Source organism: Mustela nigripes, unplaced genomic scaffold (assembly GCF_022355385.1).
Source record: "Mustela nigripes isolate SB6536 unplaced genomic scaffold, MUSNIG.SB6536 HiC_scaffold_428, whole genome shotgun sequence".
In the NCBI taxonomy this organism is placed as follows: Eukaryota; Metazoa; Chordata; class Mammalia; order Carnivora; family Mustelidae; genus Mustela; species Mustela nigripes.
The window spans coordinates 54,014-72,186 of record NW_026739835.1 but is presented as its reverse complement, the minus strand read 5'-3'; the positions used below and the strand labels follow the sequence as shown (position 1 = coordinate 72,186).

The following is an 18,173-nucleotide window of genomic DNA, read 5'->3' as shown; positions in this document are numbered from 1 at the left end:
CTGTGCCAGAATATTCTCTGTGCACAAAGGAGATTGCAACTACTGGATTCTCAAGTGAAAACTAGTTTGGTGGTTAGACCTGAGGTACTTAAGAATGATAAGACTGGGGAGGACAAGGGGAAAATTCCGACATCAGACCAATAACATGAACAAAGGAAGACATAAGCAGAAGGGAGAAAGAAGATGTAGCAACTGATTTTTATGGGACAAGACGAAACAATTGGGAATACAAGTTCATGACGCATTCTCTACAATCCCAAAGTCCAAAAACTGAGGGTGTTTTTTTTCTTTCTTTCTTCCTCTCATTTGGTGGAAAACCTGACCTAAAACGGTCTGAGGCAAATTAAGATCTTTCTTCATTCTTTGTAGGGTGACTGTTCAGAGTCTTTGCCATAGAACTGTTAATGAGTTTAATTATGAGGTACTATCCTAGCGCCTGGGGCTGTGACATGAAATACGATATTTGCACTATATTACCTTCTCCCAAACTGAACATTTCTGAAGCCTGAAACACATTCGGCCTTGAAGGTTTTGAGTGAGAGGCTGTGGATCTGTTCAGCATACCCAAGGGGCAGAGAAAAACATAGCTACCGAAAATGACCGGAAAGGAGGACCTCAGATTGCTTTCAGCATGTTATTTTATCTGCATGGTTCTCTCCTTGGGAAATGAAACCACCTAGTGATAATTAGATGCACTCCTTTGCTTGTTTTCTGGATGGAAAGGGTTCAGAGGCGTGTTATTTTCCTGTGGCACAGAGAACCGAGCCGAAGTGTGGGACAAAGGGAATGACAAAGGAAACGGAGCTGAGCCCCGGGGTCCGTCAGTGTGTGGCCCCGCAGGGACAAACTGGGGTCCCCTCCGCCCCGCTGCACAGGTGCAGTTTGCAGCGTAGGGCGCAGGCCTGGGTGTGAGCGTGCACACACGTACATGGAGCTGACGGCTGGAGGCCAGGTGAGTCCTTCCTGTCCGGATGAAAACAAAGTAGAGGGTGAGGAGGTGGAGGGTGGGAGAGAGAAGGGAAGACCAATGACTTTCTGACTTCCGGTGAGACAAAAAATGACGAAGCCCAACATAGCAAAAGATAAGCAGCGAGTACGCACGCACCTGCTGGTTGCTGTTTATGACCCCTGGCAAACACCTGAAGCCAACTTAGAGCATCACCCAACAGAGGCCCCACACACATAGTCATCGGGCTTCAGCACAGTTCTCTGCTGTCTACATCAATTTCAGATGACAAACCAGCGCATCGCTTGTCGCAGGACCCATGCTCAAGTTTCTAGCTGAGGGAAAGGAATGCCGAGAGCTCTCGGTTCTAAAGGAAAGTTCTAGACTCGTCGATGCAGTTAAAATAGGACCAGGTCAATCCAACAACTGCCAACTGCAGGCTTGATGAGGAGGCTGGAGTTTCCCTGAGAAGAAGTCTTCAGAAGGAACTCCTGGACACAGAGTACGGTGGGGGCTCTGCTCCACGACAGAGCCGAGTGGAGAGAGCGCTTCCTCTGCCCGCCTTCCCTGCTACCTCAGGCCACAGGGAGGTTGAGGGAGCCTCCACAGAAGGCTTCACAGAGACTGAGGTTAGCTCTCAGCAGCTCACTTTGTTGCCAAATGCTCATTGAGCTGGGGAGACAACACTCAGGCCTGGCCCATGCTGCTACCAGAGCAGACAGTTCTGGAGAGAGTGTGTCCGGTGTCCCTGGACATGTGGGGTACACCTGAGCAGGGAGACGTAACCAGCCAAGAGAGGGGAGAGAAGGCACCCATGGGAGCTGGCCACCCAGGACAGATGGCAGGGCAAGGAACGTCCCCACAGAGGGAAATGGGGCCCATGTCATCCTAAAGGATCCTGCCCAGGAGAGGTTTTTAGCTGTAGGTGTTATCAGAAATGCAAGACTATGGGTGGCTGGGTGGCTCAGTGGGTTAAAGCCTCTGCCTTTATCTCAGGCCATGATCCCAGGGTTCTGAGATCGAGCCCCACATCGGGCTTTCTGCTCAGCAGGGAGCCTGCTTCCCCCTCTCTCTCTGCCTGCCTTTCTGCCTACTTATGATCTCTGTCAAATAAATACACAAAATCTTTAAGAAAAAAAAAGAAGAAGAAGAAGTGCAGGACTAGAAGATTGGTCAAAACAGACCAGCCCTGGGGTACAGCTCACTAAAGGGAAAGCAAGGAATTGAAAGTCTTTTAAAACAGAAGGCCCAGGGCACCTGGGTAGCTCAGTCAGTGAAGCGTCTGCCTTTGACTCAGGGTCATGATCTCAGGGTCCTGGGATCGAGCCCCGCATCAGGCTCTCTGCTCAGTGGGGAGCCTGCTTCTCCCTCTCCCTGCGGCATTGCCTACTTGTGTTCTTTCTCTCTGTGTGTCAAATAAATAAATAAAATCTTTTAGAAAATTAAATTAAATAAAACAGAAGGCCTTCAGGGAGGGCTCTTTGCCTCTGTCCCTGTGCCCCTGCTCCTTCCCGTACCAAACATGGAGGCAGAGGGTGGGGGAGGGGCCGAAGTGAAAAACCAGACCCAGATTCCTCTTCTTTCCTCACCTTCTGGTTCCCTGGGCTGCAGGCTGGGCCCAGACAGTAAGGGAGCAGAGGTTGCTGGTCGTGCCGGCTGAAATCTGTCCGTCTAATGGTCTTTCCTGGCTGGGACACAGTGTGCTAGATCAATGATTCACTTTTTTTCCTCAATCCTGGAAAATTCTCTCTCTCCTCTCCGGCTGTAATTCTGATGCGGTGTCTCATCCCTCTCTCTTATCACCTCTTTAATATCTTCGACATCCTTTCGTTCCAGGTAATCAGGTACAAACCTTCATTTATGGTTCTTCCTCCAACTGTCTAATCCCCTATTTGACCCTTCCGTTACGTTTTTATTGGAACTCTTATGGTATTTTTCTCATTTCTAGCATTTTGATTTTTAAAATTTCACCTTACTCTTCCTAATCATGTCTTGCTGATAATCTTCATGGCTGAATTTTTTTATTTCTTGTATCACCGATCCGTAGCAAGTCTGTCTTCTCTGACAACTCCAATGGCCACTGCCCCTGGCCGTCTATATCTGCTGTCCCTTGTTTCTACTCACTCTGACTCACAGTGCCTTGCTCTCTTGGATTTGGTTACCTCGGACCATGAGGCCACTGCTTGATCTTAATCTGTGTGGATACTGTGGGCTTACAACCCGGACGGGGAGTGTGGACTCTCTCCTGCAGAGAGCACTTGCTTTGTCTTCTGCCAGAAGACAGGGAGCATCACTCATTGTTTTCAGCTCTTGTGGGAAGGACAGGCTCATTGCGGGAGGGGGGTGTGGGGGGGGGTGGTCTCTTTCCTGACCTTTGTCTGGCTCCATTTCTCCATAACATTGCTGTTACCAGCAATTCCCTACAGATGAGCCATACCCCCAACCTCCCCACCCCCCCCGCCCCTGCCGCAGAATCCCCTACCCAGCTAGTTGTTGCTCTGTGAGCCCAGTAGTGTGTCCACTGTCCACTGCTGTGTCTTTTCCAGGCTTTGTCGTCTCTTAGGGGGATGGTTCCTTGTAGCTCCTAGGCTCTAGTCCCCACGTTTATAATGATAAAGAAATATTTTAAACATATGGATACATCTTAGCACAAATTCCTCCAGACAAAACCATGGTATTCTTGTCTTTGCTATTGATGGTCACTGCTATTTCGTGTGACTGGGGGGCAAGTGGCTTGTCTTTGAAGCCAGAGGTTTCTCATCTGTAAGTGGGGATGTAGATACCCACTCGCTAGAGTAATAAAATGGCTAGAGTAAAGCGGTTGGCTCGATGTCTGGTGCCCATTTCCCTACAGATGGAACCCCGTTTCTGGTCATACGTTTGCCACTGTTGGCGAAGATATAAGGTTTAAAAATCTGTGAGGACTTTAAAAAAAAAAATCCAAATTACAATTAATCTCATCTAGCAGATTTGTGCAGCAAAGAATTGTATTTCTCAAGAAAAGTATTCACACTGGCCGGTGGAAAATGAACCACGGGCGTGGAAGCACAACTTGCTTAAAAACTATGCAAAGTCTAAAAAAACAAACAAAAAACAAGAAACAAAAAAAACCCCATAAAACCAAAACTATGAAAAGTCTAGCGTGATGGAGCAGGAAGCAGGGCTGAGGGAAGTAGGGCGTGAGTCTCAAGACAGGGCTGGGCGTGAATGTCACCAGAGAAGTTTCAGGATTGTTACCCCCGGCTGCACATTCCTTAGTCTCTGTCACGTGTGCTGTGCTGTCCACCCCCCACCCCAGCCAGGTCTCCCACCTCAGTGTTGCCAGAGCATGGGTGCCAGCAGGTTGGGTCAGGAACCAGGACCCAAAGCAGACCCCAGGGGGGCTCTTAGGATAAGCATGGCCCTGGGTAGCTTTGGGGTCACGTGGACATGAAGAACGAGGAATGTTGAGATAGCCCAGGTCCCCAGTCCCGCCTTCCTAAGGTCAGCAGTATGGGGAAGAGATCCCAGAGCATCTGGTTTCCAGGCCGGTGTTCTCTGCCCTGCTTATGTGTCCCGTGGTGGTGGGGTCAACTCTGACCACCAAGGTGCGGAGCTCTGCAGGTGCAGCTCCCACTAGGGGCAAAGCTGCAGGATGGGCGCACAGGCTCACTGGTTCTCTATGCCCAGCCCGCACCCCCTGCCTTGCTCTGCCAGCCCTGTGACCTTGGCCTCACTATGTGTGGAGTCCTGGGAAATGGTGCCATGACCTGGAAAGGACTTGCTGTGCCTTATAACACTCAGTAAAACTGCTGCTGGGAAAATCTCCCATTGCCCCAGAGGATTTCAAAGCCTTCAGTGCAACATCAAGGTGTTTTATTCTGACCCGAAGCCCATTTAATTAATTCCTTGGGGAAGCTAAGTATCCTGTTGAGTGCAGGGAACACATAGAAAACCTGGGCTGAAGTGGCCAGCTGGCAAGGAGGTTGGAGCTGTGAGTCAGCCTGGGGGCTCTTGGGTTGACAGTGATTAGGGTCCCATGGTGCAATTTACATATTCCCACAACTGGGCCCAAGTCCCTGTCAGAGAGTTACCCACATGACTTGGGGGAAGATGACAGGACTCAGAAACCCCAAAACTGATGAATTCTCTCTGTTGTCCAAGCACATCCACATCAAGTATGAATAACTCAGTTCCAGAATGAAGGTCTGAGTATTGACAATAAATGTGAGACCAAAACCATCATATGGATTTTAAGTATCGCCAGTGGGTTTTTTTTCCATCAGAAAGAAAATGTGTGAGCAGATCTGGAAATACAACTTTCTTGCATTAGGACAGATGCGCGGGAAACTTCAGCTCTTAACAGGGTCAGCGCTCTGGCTTTCCCAAATTTGCATATGTAGAGGCCAGAAAAGTAGAAATCTTGGGAATTAAAAATGCAAGAGTCAGCCACTTAAAAGCATTTCTCTAAACAGCTGGATTTTCGCTGATTTGGGGTATATTAGGACGGTTTGGCTTTTCATTTACTGTTGGTTGCCTAAAACATGAAGTCTTCTTTTTCTTATGAAGCCTCTTTAAACTAATTTTCTGAGGATGATTCTAAAAGCCTTGTTCCCAAATGTTGAGGGAAAAGCACCCACCAAGGTGGTTATTCTGTAGAAAACAGGTTCCTTAGGTACATACCATGGCACGTTCAATTTGATTCATTAAGTAGATACGAGAGGATGTTGGACATGAAGGACACCACGTAGAGGGTCCCTGTCCTCCAGAAGCTCATTACGTGGTGGAGGGGCCAAGCATAAAGCAAACGAGCAAACAAGGATTGCAAGTGAGAAGTGCAATGAAGGAAGTACAGAGTGCTGGGTGGCTCAGTCGGTTAGGCAGAGTGCTGGGTGGCTCAGTCGGTTAGGCAACTGCCTTCAGCTCAGGTCATGATCCCAGGATCCTGAGATAGATCCCTGCATTGGGCTCCCTGCTCAGTGGGGAGCCTGCTTCACTCTCTGCCTTCCTCTGCCTTTGCTTGTGCTTGCTTTCTCTCAAATAAATGGAATCAAAAAAAAAAAAAAAAAAAAGAATAGAAGCTTGATAAATCCACAGCCCTACTTTTTGTTATCTGCTCTCCCGGTGCAGAGCAATGACATGGGTAGTAGGACAGGCTGTGAGTGGAGGTGAGACAGAAAGTCCTAGTTGAGAAGCTCTGCATGGGAGTTCAGGACCTAAACTGGCTAGCAGAGGCAAGTTCATACTGCAGCAGGTGTGGCCTAGGTCTCCAATGTGTTATGGAGGGGGTGTTTCCTGCCCTCCTTGGGCTTCTGTGTTGTCTGTTCACTCCCACACTTTGTGCTGGTGACTGTGCTTCTTTAGGTTGCCGGGACTAAGAAAACCCTTAGGCTGCCCCCAAGTGATATGTTCCCTTATTAGGGTAAAAGACAGGTTAAAGGAAATATCAGGGCCATGCAGTGGCCAGGAGTTGGCAGGTGCTGCTCAGCACCTGACAGGAGCCTGGTGGTCACTCCTCTCAGGTCTGGGGTATATGGGCACCCTAGTAGTTGGCTTCAGGGAACAGGCACTCATGGCTCCCTACCCAGGCCTCATCTCCACCGTGACCCGGCCATGCTGTCACTGCCACTAACCAGCTCCACTCCTCCTCACAGCTCTTACGTATTCCCATATCTCTGTGCTCTGTCCCTGCATTGCCCTCTCAGCCCCTCTATATCTTTTAAGATCCTACCTTATAGATCCTACCCCAGCTGGGGTACCCCTCATCCAGTATACAGAATTGGCTTGGGACAGAGTTTTGGGGGATCAGTCTCACCTCTGAGCAGGAGTCCAGGTCAAGTGCCCAGAGCCCCTGCTCCCGCCAGCAGTGCCTTTCTGTAAACTAGAAGCAGACGCCCTGTCAGGGAAAATGATTATAGAAAAGACTGTCTCTGAGTGGGTGGATTCAAAAAAGGGGTTCTTGCACCCCGGCTGGTGGAATGGCTTTTTGCAGCTGAGTGTGGCCTGGATCACAGTGCCTATTTCCCCCCTGGGCCAGGGGTCCCGACCAAAGCATACCCACATGGTCACACGCAGGAACCCTCAGGTATGCATCCTCTGTCCAACTGGCTCAACTCCCCTGAAGAGTGGTCAGGTGGTGCAAAGGCCTCTAGGCAAAGAACCATGCCTAGAGCTGTGGCAACAGCAGGAACCCGAGTCTTCCCAACCTAGGCTGTGGACTTGGTGACCATGGAAGCGTATCCTCCTCAAGGGAAGGGAGACAGCAGTGGATGGAGCCAAGCAGTACCAGACACAGCGTGACTCACTGATAAATTAATTAGCACCTCGGTTTCTGGTTTTTTGTTTTCTTTCTTTCTTTTTTTTTTTTTTTTTTTTCTGCAGTGGGAATGCAGTTTCCATTCCCTAGTAATGGAAAAAGGTATCTTTCCTCTTCCCTTGGACCTTTGGGTTTCAGAGTTGTGGGCTCCTCTGCCCAGGGGCTCTGGGCACTTGACCTGGACAGCTTTTTTCTGATCTAAGCTGTCACCTTCCCCTAGGAAGTGGGGGTAGGTGGCCCCCCAAATCATCCCTAACCCCAAACGGCACAACTCTTTATATGAACTACCAAGGCTAATAAGAATTACATAGCCGAGAAGAGCAGGAGGTGGGAGGGGAAAGGGCGAACGTGTTTAGCCGAGGAGACAGGTTTGTACAGTTTGGGTGAGGAGTAGAGCCCTGCCCTGTGCTTCCAGCAGCACCTGGGGTGCAGGACCTCTGTTGGCGGAGGCCGCAGAGATGCCTGGCACCTTCATCCTGGGAACCATAGCGAGAGTTTGTCTGCATGGCCAAGCTGGGGTTGGGGGTGGGGGGCGCTGATCCCACTAGCAGAGCGGTCCACTTCCAAATGGCCTACGCTGGTAAGACACAAAGCACAGGCCACCGTGAACTGACTGGCGGCTTTGCTATAGAAAAGAGACCGCATGTGGATTTGCAGGTAGGTTGTTCGGGTTTATTTTAAACCGTAGAGAATGCCTTCCTCTTGCAACGATTGGAAACTTTTATAGCAACTGAAAAGCCAGAAGCCAAAAGAGCTATAATTTACAAGCAATCTATTTTGCTATTTTGCGTGTGTGCGTGTGTGTGTGTGTGTGTGTTCAAATAGGTTGGAACAAATATTTTCAAGTGTCCGTGCCTCTCTCTTATTATGTTTTTGACTTTTAGACAAGGACAGATGGCTGGCATTTTGGGTCATGCAGATCCAAATTCCTTTTAGAATCAAGTGATAGACACAGCTTAGCCTTCTCTAGATGGAAACAGACTGCAAGGCATGCAAGAATTCTGACATCCCTGCTTAATTTTTTTATGTGTGAATACTAGAGTGACCCCAGAGATGGGTGGCCCTCCATGGCATCACATGGGGACCCATGACAATGAAATAAAATCTGGCTCCACGTTGTCACTCACTCTCAATCGGTGAGTGGTCACTTGGAGCCAGCTATGGTTTGATTTCTAAAAAAAGAAATGGAGCATTTCCTGCCCCTTGGGAGTCACAAGGCAATTCATACCTGCTATATCTACTTCTCTACCACCAGCTCCTGGGTCCACACAGCGTCGTGTCTTGCCTGAACCACTCCAATAGCTCCCTTGCCAAGCCTGGCTCCATATGCAGTGCCCTCAATACGTTCTCCACACTGTGGCCAGAGGGAACTTTTCAGGTTCAAATGTGATCCTCTCATCAACCCTGTGCTCCAATCTACTGTCCTTTTCCACGGCTTCCCATGCTTCTGGGCATGAAACCCCTAATGCTTAAAGGGGCTTACTGGCCCCTACCTACCTGCTTCATTTTGCTTCACAACCCACCTCATTCTTGGGACTCCATCCATAGCTTTCTTCCTTCCTCTTGAAAACACCACAATTCCTCCCACCTTGAGACATTAGCACACATCATCCCTCCTGTCTAATGCACACCCCTCTTTCAGGCCTTTGGTCCCACCCTGCTTCCCTGGGCAACCTTTTCTGAACCTCCTGGACTGGGTCGGATCCCAGATTTATCCAACACTCATGTGAGATGTACCCTTGCTTCATACATGTGTCACAGCCCTAAGTCTACATTGGTGATATGGTTTCATTAATGTCCTTCCGCATGGACTCTAAATGCCACATACTATGGGGACCTCTGTGAACATTCAGACCTCTGTTATTTTGCTCACTGCTACATCTTCAATGCCTTGTGCTGATGCTAGAAGAAGCAGGTCTTCCAAACTTTGTCAAATGAATGAATGAATACACATAGAACTATGAGTCATTTATCAACAGGCGACCCATGAGGCATTGCCAAGGAAACTTTGGATCCTCTGGTCTGGAAACAAAAAAAAAGCTATATGATCTCTAAGGACCTGTCAGGCCGTAAAATTCTATGACAATGAGGGAGGATTTCTAGAAAAACGACCAAAAAAAAGGGAACACAAAAGAAACAAGCATTCAGTAAGGAAGACCACAGAAAACATGGCTAAATGGTACTATTTTCTCCCCAAGCTTTTTGTAGGGATTTCCTTCTTATCCACCGAGGTCGAGGAGTATATCTTTTTATCTTTATATTCCCAGTGTTCCGCATCTCCCATGCGGCACGTAGTAGGCACTCAGATATTTGTTGAATGGAAAGAGCAGTTCATCACTTAGAGAGGTAGGAACATGGTGACACTATTCTCCAGTACTAAATCAGATTTTACATTAATAATTGATTGTGGTCATTGAATTCCTGTATTGTGATTTTGTTAACTATTCAGCAACGTTCAGGGTTTGTATTAACCTTCCAGCCTCTTTCATGTAATTGAATGTAATGGCTAGAAAGGGTTTGTGATAACAAGGTTAGGAAGATTCCATGCCCTCAATTTGATTGTCCGCTGTTCTGATGTGTAGCATGGGTGGGTTTGCCCATCTCGGGGCAGCAGACCCTTGATTCCCTGCACTGCCTGTCTGCTCAGCTCCTTCCTGCTCCCTTTGCTTCCTTCCCCGCAGCTCACCTCCTGTCCTGGTGGAAGCCACAGATTGCGGCAACCACTTTCGGTTAGAAACACAGAGAAGCTCTGGAAGCTACCAGATCTGCTTCCATGAAAATATATTGATTTACAACCCAAGGACTTTCATCAACTGTTCAGAAATGCCTATCACTATTTTCTGGATGGCTCTTTCAAAGAGTTTTAGTAGGGTTTATTTAACTGATTTGTTACCCAGAGACCCAGAGCAAGGGGTCTGAATTTACAAAGGGTCCATGTGCTAACTTCTGGTTCCTTAAGTGAGCCCTCTCTCCAGGCCTTTGCTCATGCTGTTCTTTCCTCTTGGGATTCCTCTCTCTTGCTCTCTCCCTGCCTGGATAAGCTCAGCTCATCCTTGGGTTCTCAGCTTAGACTGTCCTTCCTTCTAGGAGGCTTCTTGGACCCTGTAAGCCTGAGTGAGGTGCTGCTCCTTTGAGCTTCCAGCACCTGTGGTTTCCCTCAGAATAGTTTGCCCACACACCATGTTTCCTTATTTGTATCCTCCATTCCACCTAAAGCTGAATGAAGGCAGGACCTGTGTCTTAGCTATTGCCAAGTTCCCAGGACTGGAAATAATGCCTGGTTGATGAACAGGTTCACTGACCCTGGGAATAAGGTCCCTGAAATACAGAGAATGGGTCGAGCTTGGCTTTTTCCTTGGGTCCAGGGGTCTGGCACTAGCCTGGATCGAGGGTTAGCCCAGAGTTCTCCCTACAGGTATACACAAGTGGCATTTTTGCTTATTGTTTCATTATGATAATTATATTCTTTCATCAATAACAAGTTTAAAAAATCTTGCCATATACCTTTGTTTAAAAAAATATTTATTTATTTATTTGAGAGAGAGAGAGAGAGCAGGGTGGGAGGGGCAGGGGGACAGGGAGAGAGAATCTCTAGCAGACATCGTGCTGAGCCAGATTCTGGGCTCGATCTTACAACCTGGAGATCATGACCTGAGCTGAAACCAAGAGGTGACCACCCAACGGACAGCAGAACTCAGGTGCCCCCCCAATTTAGCCATGTACCTCGATGACCAGGTAACTGCTTATTCTTGCTCATCATAACAAAAACAGCACATACAGTCAATGATGAAAACACAGAAACCCTTCAGCTATAAAATGGCGTATCAGTTTTGATTAAGGTAACCTTCTACGAGGATCACATTTCTTACTAGTCATAACTAGATTTTTCCAAGAAGAGTAATTTGTGCAGTTGCTGTTTTAAGTCTATTTTAAGAGTTAAATTATGTAAAAACCTCGTGTGTTTTCAAAAAACATTAGCCATCCACATTCAGTGTTTCAGGAAAACTCAGCTGCAGCAGTAGATCTCGTTGTGGAAGGACTCAGAGTACTCCAGTATGGCTAGATCTGCTATGGGTCCACAATGCCTTTTTGGCTCACCACAGGCTGCTAATACTTTCAATTCAACTAACTTGCTTGGAGGGTTGAGATCATTTTCATAGTTTGAAAAGGAAAGACATTTCTGTTCTTCTTCACATAGACTGATCGGGTCCTCACCTTCCAGGAGAATTACTCTTCTTCATGATTCTGCCAACGGCACTGGCGTGTGGACAGGGTAGCTGGAGGAAAAAGTAGCTCCCAGAGAAAGCGTTGATCGGGACACTGTCCTGTGTTAGCATCCTTCTGCTTGTCACGACACAGGATGTAAACTGTTTCTAACAGTGTCCTCGCCCTTTCAACGTCACGAGATGGGGACAGTATGCATTTCGTTTTTTTTGCATAAATGATTTTGGGTTGTTTGTAAAAACTTTTGCAAATCAGGATGTGCTTTGTTCACAAGCACACAAACACAAGGTGGGCACCCTGGTGGGCAAACACACTGCCTTCTGGGGTCCAGAGGTCTATCTTATTCCTAGGATTTCTTCCAGGAATTCTATCCATTTTATCACTGAGGAGGGTTGGGAGGTTTTCACTGTAACCAGTAGAGCATCCAGGGAAATAAATTCACAACTTGCTCTTCTGGTCTAGAGAATGTTGTCATGGCCCCATTGCCCTTAAGGAAAACTGACCTGTGAAAATCCAAATAAAAGAATGGGGTTTGGACTACTGGAAATGAGCCTTTGCTTCTTCTGAAATTCTCCTGAATTTCAGGTGCATTTTTATGTCGTGATTGCAAATAACGAGCCTCATCATTCCCAGGGGAACAGGTTGTGAGTACAGGCCTCTGTGTGCAAGGACAGGACCAGACACCAGGTTGTCAAGGTCTGGAAACTCCATCTCTGCTCTCTAGGGCTGGCCATGTTTATATGTACTGCAGAGAGCCATGGAGGGATTGGAAAATGTGAAGATCAAATGGGAGAAGGAAGCTCCCATTACAGGAAAACAGAGTGAGGGGGTGGGGGGCCCTCAGTACCTCAGCTCCATCCCTGCACCAGGTCCTCCCCTGGGTGCCCTTCTTGATGCCAGACTCCTACCTACCCTCAGATGTTAACAAAAATGCCATTCCTCAGACATCCATCCCGACGACAGCCCCAGACCTAAACTAGGTCCCCTTACTGGTCCCCATAGTGTCCACCTATCCTGGAGTTGTGCTGGGTTGAGGGAACCCCGGGCAGTGTGACTGCTCCTGGGATCGACCTTTCTGGAATGTGTCTTGCATCCTTTCATTCATTCCACCATTGTTTGCAATGCTCTAATTTTCTCCCGGGGAATCTACTGTCCAGAGGTGCCTTTCATCACCCTCCCCAAGCCTGGCTAACACTGCCTTGTCCTTTGAGACAGACCTTTAGGCAGCCACATCTGTCTTTCTCCCTGCTCTTTGTCACCCCACTTAGCAAAATGAAGCATAATTATAGTCTTCTGTGTATGTCTGTCTACCATCCCCCTCCTGTGAACTCCAGTATGGTAACCCAAGACCAACCACAAAGTAGGTGTCCTGCTATTATTCTTGGATGAATGAGATCACTTAGTCAAAGTTCTTTTGGATCCAATGAGAGCATGAAATGTATGAATGGATAGTTTCTTAATCATGGTCATGGCTAGTTTGATGCAGAATTCAGACTACAGGGTTATTTTCATGTCTTCTCCACTGTGTCTGTTGGTAGTTAATTTCAGCATGTTTTAGTGTATCACTGTTTAAAGAGAGGCTTTAAACATTATAGAAATATAATATAAGTATAAAACAGACTGTGAGGAGGGTCCAAGCAAAGATTCATAATATGGATTTTTTCTGAGCCCTGAAACTAGCCCTACAGATCTGAGAACAGAATGTTATTCAGGGTTAGTAACTTGAGTGTGAATAAAAGAATGCAGAACAACCTTTTTGTCAAATTGTGAAGCGAGGCTGTGAGAAGGGGAGCATTCATTCAGTTCATTTCTTCACTAGCTCCTAGTTTTAGATTCAGTGAATGTCTATGTCAAGCCCGAGTTAGGCACTCGCAGTCCAGGGACAGATAATTTAAGTAGGTGTGTAAGATCTGTGAGCAATAGGAGATGCCCTGAGCACACAGAAGGGGCAGTCACTATTTTTGAATAAATAAAATCAATTGGAGAATCAGCTGGAGACCAGGATGCTTTTAGGGGAAAGTGGGTGGTTACGAAGCTGGGCAGATAAGTGGAGACTAGTGCAGGAAAGTCCTTAACACCACTGATGGATGACCTTTTGCAGCTCAGGCTGAACTCTGGTGACTTGGGGAAACTCCGTCACTCCACTCTGCTCCTAAAAGGCTCTAATGCTAGAGGATAATGGCTCATTCTGTGTGTGGGCACCTGCGTACCCATCCGTGTATACGCGTGTGTGCACAGGGAGGGAGAAGGGAGGAAGGCAGGGCAAGAAAGCCAATTCTCTCCTAGCACTCTTTTACTCTTCCCATTAATTAAATGCTCCTATGCAGAGACTCACAAAATCATGTCATGCTGCAGAAGAACAATTAAATGGCCGAATGGTCCTCGATGCATATCCTTCATTAGCCAGCACCTGTCGTGCTTGAGTGTAATTCAGAGGGACTGAAATGGGCCTCATGCAAGATAGTCGTTCCATAATGTTCATACTTTTAAAACACGTCTGTGGACTTCCCAAACATTTGCTCCTTGCTTTACGTAACTTCTTTCCTTAAAAAAATGTGTACATGCTGGAAAAAAAAATGTGTACATGCTTAGAAACTATTGTTAAGTGGAAGCTTGTGACAGAAGTCACCATAAACCCTGGACTTACTGAGGCAGACAAGGCCACGACATTCCCAAAATTTGCTCTTTCCAACTGTTCTGCTTCAAGGAGAAAGTGTGTGCTCTGCGCTGGTCTTTCATACCTGTTGTGTTTTCCTTTGCTTTTATTTTCCCAGACCCAGAACGTACAATGTAATTTCTTTTAAAATCCTGAAAAGTTTGATTTTTAAATTGGAACAAAGTTTTCAGACATTGATTTCATAGCTTTCTGGCAAAGATTACTTTGATTTTTATGTCCCTGTGATTCTATCATCAAATAGTTTTTATTGTAGTTGTTGCTGTTGTTTTTTTCTGAAGCTCTGAATGTGAATGCTCTGGGTTTGTCTTTCCCTTTCAGAGCCAAACAAAATATTTGCTGCCCTCCCCACTCAACTGCAGCAAGCTCCATGCTTGCCCCCATGTTGTCAGGCTTTCCTGGGCAAGAGGCACCTGCACTTCTCATTTGACTTTGATCCCCCTGCTGAGCTGGTTTGCCCCATTTTCTCCTTCATTTTGCCCTGAACTGTGAAAGTTGCTTGGTCTCCTGCACTTAACAAAGTCCCATAAACATATGGTCTGCTGGTGCAGCAAATTTTTATTACAGGTTTGGAGATAATGGAGAATTATAATAAATAAAACAAGTTAAACAACCAAACCAATGAAACAAGAAGAACACAACCCAAACCAGGAAACATTTTAAAGCTCAGCCCCCTCATTTGTTGGGAGCTGCCTGCTCCATCCACAAGGGCTGTCTCTCACACCCCCCTAACTAGACACATTTGCTCTTTCCCTTTAGATAACTTTCCCCCTCGTCTTCTGAAAGGATCAGAGACCCCACTCACTTCCATGTCAGGGGACAATTGAATACCCCTGTTAAGGATTCTACACCCAATTCCAATGCATGTGGGGCCCTTCCCCAGTACCCCCTCAAGCAATTCTCTGGCACTAGCCAGGTGTTCTAGAAATCAACTTAATCCAGACACTATCTATCTGGAGACAGCATCAGAGCCCACAGGTTAAGGGCTCAGTCCCACAAGCCTCTCATCCACACAGATGTCAATTGCACAAGGTTGTTACCTAAATCAGAGATTCCTGCCACCTCCTCTTGGGCTCACAGGACTCAGAAACCAAGTTTACTCCCTACATCATTGGTTTATTACCAAGTATATTAAAGGATATGAAAAAGCCTGCAGAAGAGAGCCACAGGGCAAGGTATGTGGGAAGGAAGTTGGTATTTCCATGACCTTCTTGTATAAACAATTCCCCAAATCTCCACGTGTTCACCAACCCTGAAACTCCCCAAACCTTGTCCTTTGGGGGATTTATGGAGGCTTTGTTACATAGGCACGATTGGTGAAATCATGGGCCATTGGCCATGGACTCAACGGCACCTTTCCCTCCCCCAGAAATGGGGTGGTACTGAAATTTCCAACCCTCTAAACAGACGGTTGATTTTCCTGACAACACTCCCCATCCTTAGGCATAGTCCCAAAGTGTCTTCATTAGCATAACAAAGACATCCTTGTTGTTCTGGATGCTTAAGAAATTCCAAGGATTTTAGGAGCTCTATGCCGGAAACAGGGGCTGGGAGAAAGACTAAACGTGTATTTCTTACTAGAAATCACAGGATCATACTTGCTGGTAGCAGTGGGGGGCTAGCAAGAAGCAGATGGAGCATGGAAGGATTCGACCCAAGACCGTTTAGTGAAGGGGTTATCGACACGGGCCAAGGGAAGTAACAAGAAATGTGAAATCCCCAGAGATTAGCAATGGCGGGAGGATGTTATCACTGCTGGGTCTGACCAGTCTGGTGAGAATCTGGTGACGGTTGGAGCCTCAGAAGAGCGAGCTCCATGATGAGCTGAGGCAGCAGAGGAAGACGGCCACCACTGGACCCTTGGGGAAGTAGGGATTGGGATACGGAGTGGGGTGGGATGCGATAAACACATCTCTCTCTCCTCTCCTCCTCTTTTCTCCTGCAGGTGCCTCTCATTGACTGAACCCACCTGAAAGCCAAGGGGCAGGGGAATCTGGGTGGTGCAATCCTGGAGGTCAGCCTCCCTGGGCACAGAGGAATGCAGCAAGAGGAGTACTACTAATAACCAGCCCGTTCTTTATACGGAGAAGTTTCATCTCTCTCTTTGTTTGAACTTCTCCCACTCAGATTAGTCCTATATTGGCAGTCTTTAAGCAACCAAAATCTTATCAAGTATTTTTTTTCCCCTCAAACTGAAGAGCTTTCTCTCCCTAAAGAGAATTCTGCCATTTGTCTAGAACAAAACCACCAGCATTAACAATAGTTGCTCCTTCATGGTTCTTAAGGTTTAGAGTATCAGGTCTTTACAGTCTTTTCTCTGTGTATTTTTTAATGGTCTTATTGAATGCTCCCCCCCCCCCCAAACACACCCTCGAGCAGCACAGGGCCGGGCTGTCTTAGCTATTAACACACAACCGGTGGTGTCCCCTAGCTCACCAGTGAATGTCTCTCATTGATTGTGTTTTATTAATATAGAAAATGAAAAAAAATATGTATATATATATGGGGAGAATGGGGGAAGGTGTGATACTGATAATAGTGTTCACAAATTAGTAAATGGTAGGTTGTGGGGATACCTGGGTGGCTCACTCAGTTAAGCATCTGCCTTCGTCTCGCGTCACAGTCCCAGGGTCTTGGGATCGAATCCCGCATCAGGCTCCCTGCTTTGCTCCCTGCTTTGTTTCCTAAGGAGGCTTCTCTTTACCTATCTCCCTCTCTCTGGGACTGGAAAACAAGAAACCCCATAAAGGACTGCTTTTTTTGCTCCTTTCCCTGCTTCTGTTCTTGCTAGGACCTGCACCCCGCCTTACAGACGCCTTATAGAACAGATCATGCATGTTCTCCTTTTAAAGGGCAAGGAGTTAATGATTTCTTTGGAGTCTTCCAGCACTCTAGGTGAGATCTAAGGAGTGACCTGGCAGGATCAACAAGAGTGTTTTCCAAGACTACTGACTCACCAGGAAGCCTGATTCCGGGGCATAAGTGACTTATAGTGGACCCCCTAAACACGCCTCCTGTTTTGGGATGCCTGGGAAGACGTTCGTCTCCGACCACAATTCTCAGTAAAAACCCCAGACCCCAAGCAAAGACCAAATTCTGTCTCATTTCCTTTCTTAGTCGCCCAGATACTCTGTCTCTATGTCTTCAATAAACTCTACTCTCACTTCTTCTTGTCTTGTGTTTGATTTTCATTTTGCTTAAAGTCAATGGCCATCTTGACTGGTCCTGTAGGACCCAGTCTGGGTCCTTCGACCTGCCCACCTGGCATCACCTCTGGGGCCTGAATAGCTAGCTCCAGCTGAAAGCCCCACCCCCCCCATGACCCCAGTATCCTCCCCCTTACTCTAAGAAAGACTGGTGGATATTCAAAGAGATGCTAAGGGTGCCTGACACCTAATTATCCCAGGACAATTAAAGTAAGATTTCAAACAAAACACTGGTGACAAAGGCAATTTGCTCTCTTTTTTTCTGTTAGGAGTAATTATTTTCTGGTTTATCTCTTGTAGTGATATTTTTATTTTGGGTCTAAAAGATAGACTGGTTGTTGGCTGCTTTGGTAATGATATGATCTGAAAGTTTTTAAGTGTCATTGTTCAGTTCCTGTGAAGAAAATAGTTAAGGTCAATTATTCAAAATAAAATAAATAGGGAAAAGAAATTATCAGAGTAGAGGTGTGGCTAATGAAAATGGCTCCTAGGACAGAAGGATTTCCTCTTTCCTCCCTTCCCCTCTTAGAGTCGTAGAGTTTAGCCAAGGAAGATGGATGAGGGGGAGGATGGGCCTTGCTGGAGAGGAGGGAAGGGGAGCACCCTCTCCTGGAGTGAGGCCAGGGTGGACCTTCTTCAATGGGCTGATAGCAGGATGCCTGCCCCAAGCTGCTTAATCAGCCTTTGCCCCTTTTATTGGCATGGGAGTGGGTGTGCGTTGAGGCTGAGGTGGGGGGGCTGGTTCTCAAGGGAAATAATGTTGCACATGAGGGACAGTTGTCCCAGGATCAATGAATTCCAAAAAGAAAATGCATGTCAGGGACTTAC

The 18,173-nt window shown here is 47.0% G+C and overlaps 1 long non-coding RNA gene across 1 annotated transcript; it reads left to right on the top strand.

The window, feature by feature from the left end:
• Positions 1-6: 6 nt before the first annotated feature.
• Positions 7-17,305, top strand: LOC132008583 (uncharacterized). Its single transcript, XR_009401669.1, has 2 exons — positions 7-1,575; positions 16,085-17,305. It is a non-coding gene; the product is annotated as an uncharacterized LOC132008583 (long non-coding RNA).
• Positions 17,306-18,173: the final 868 nt, after the last annotated feature.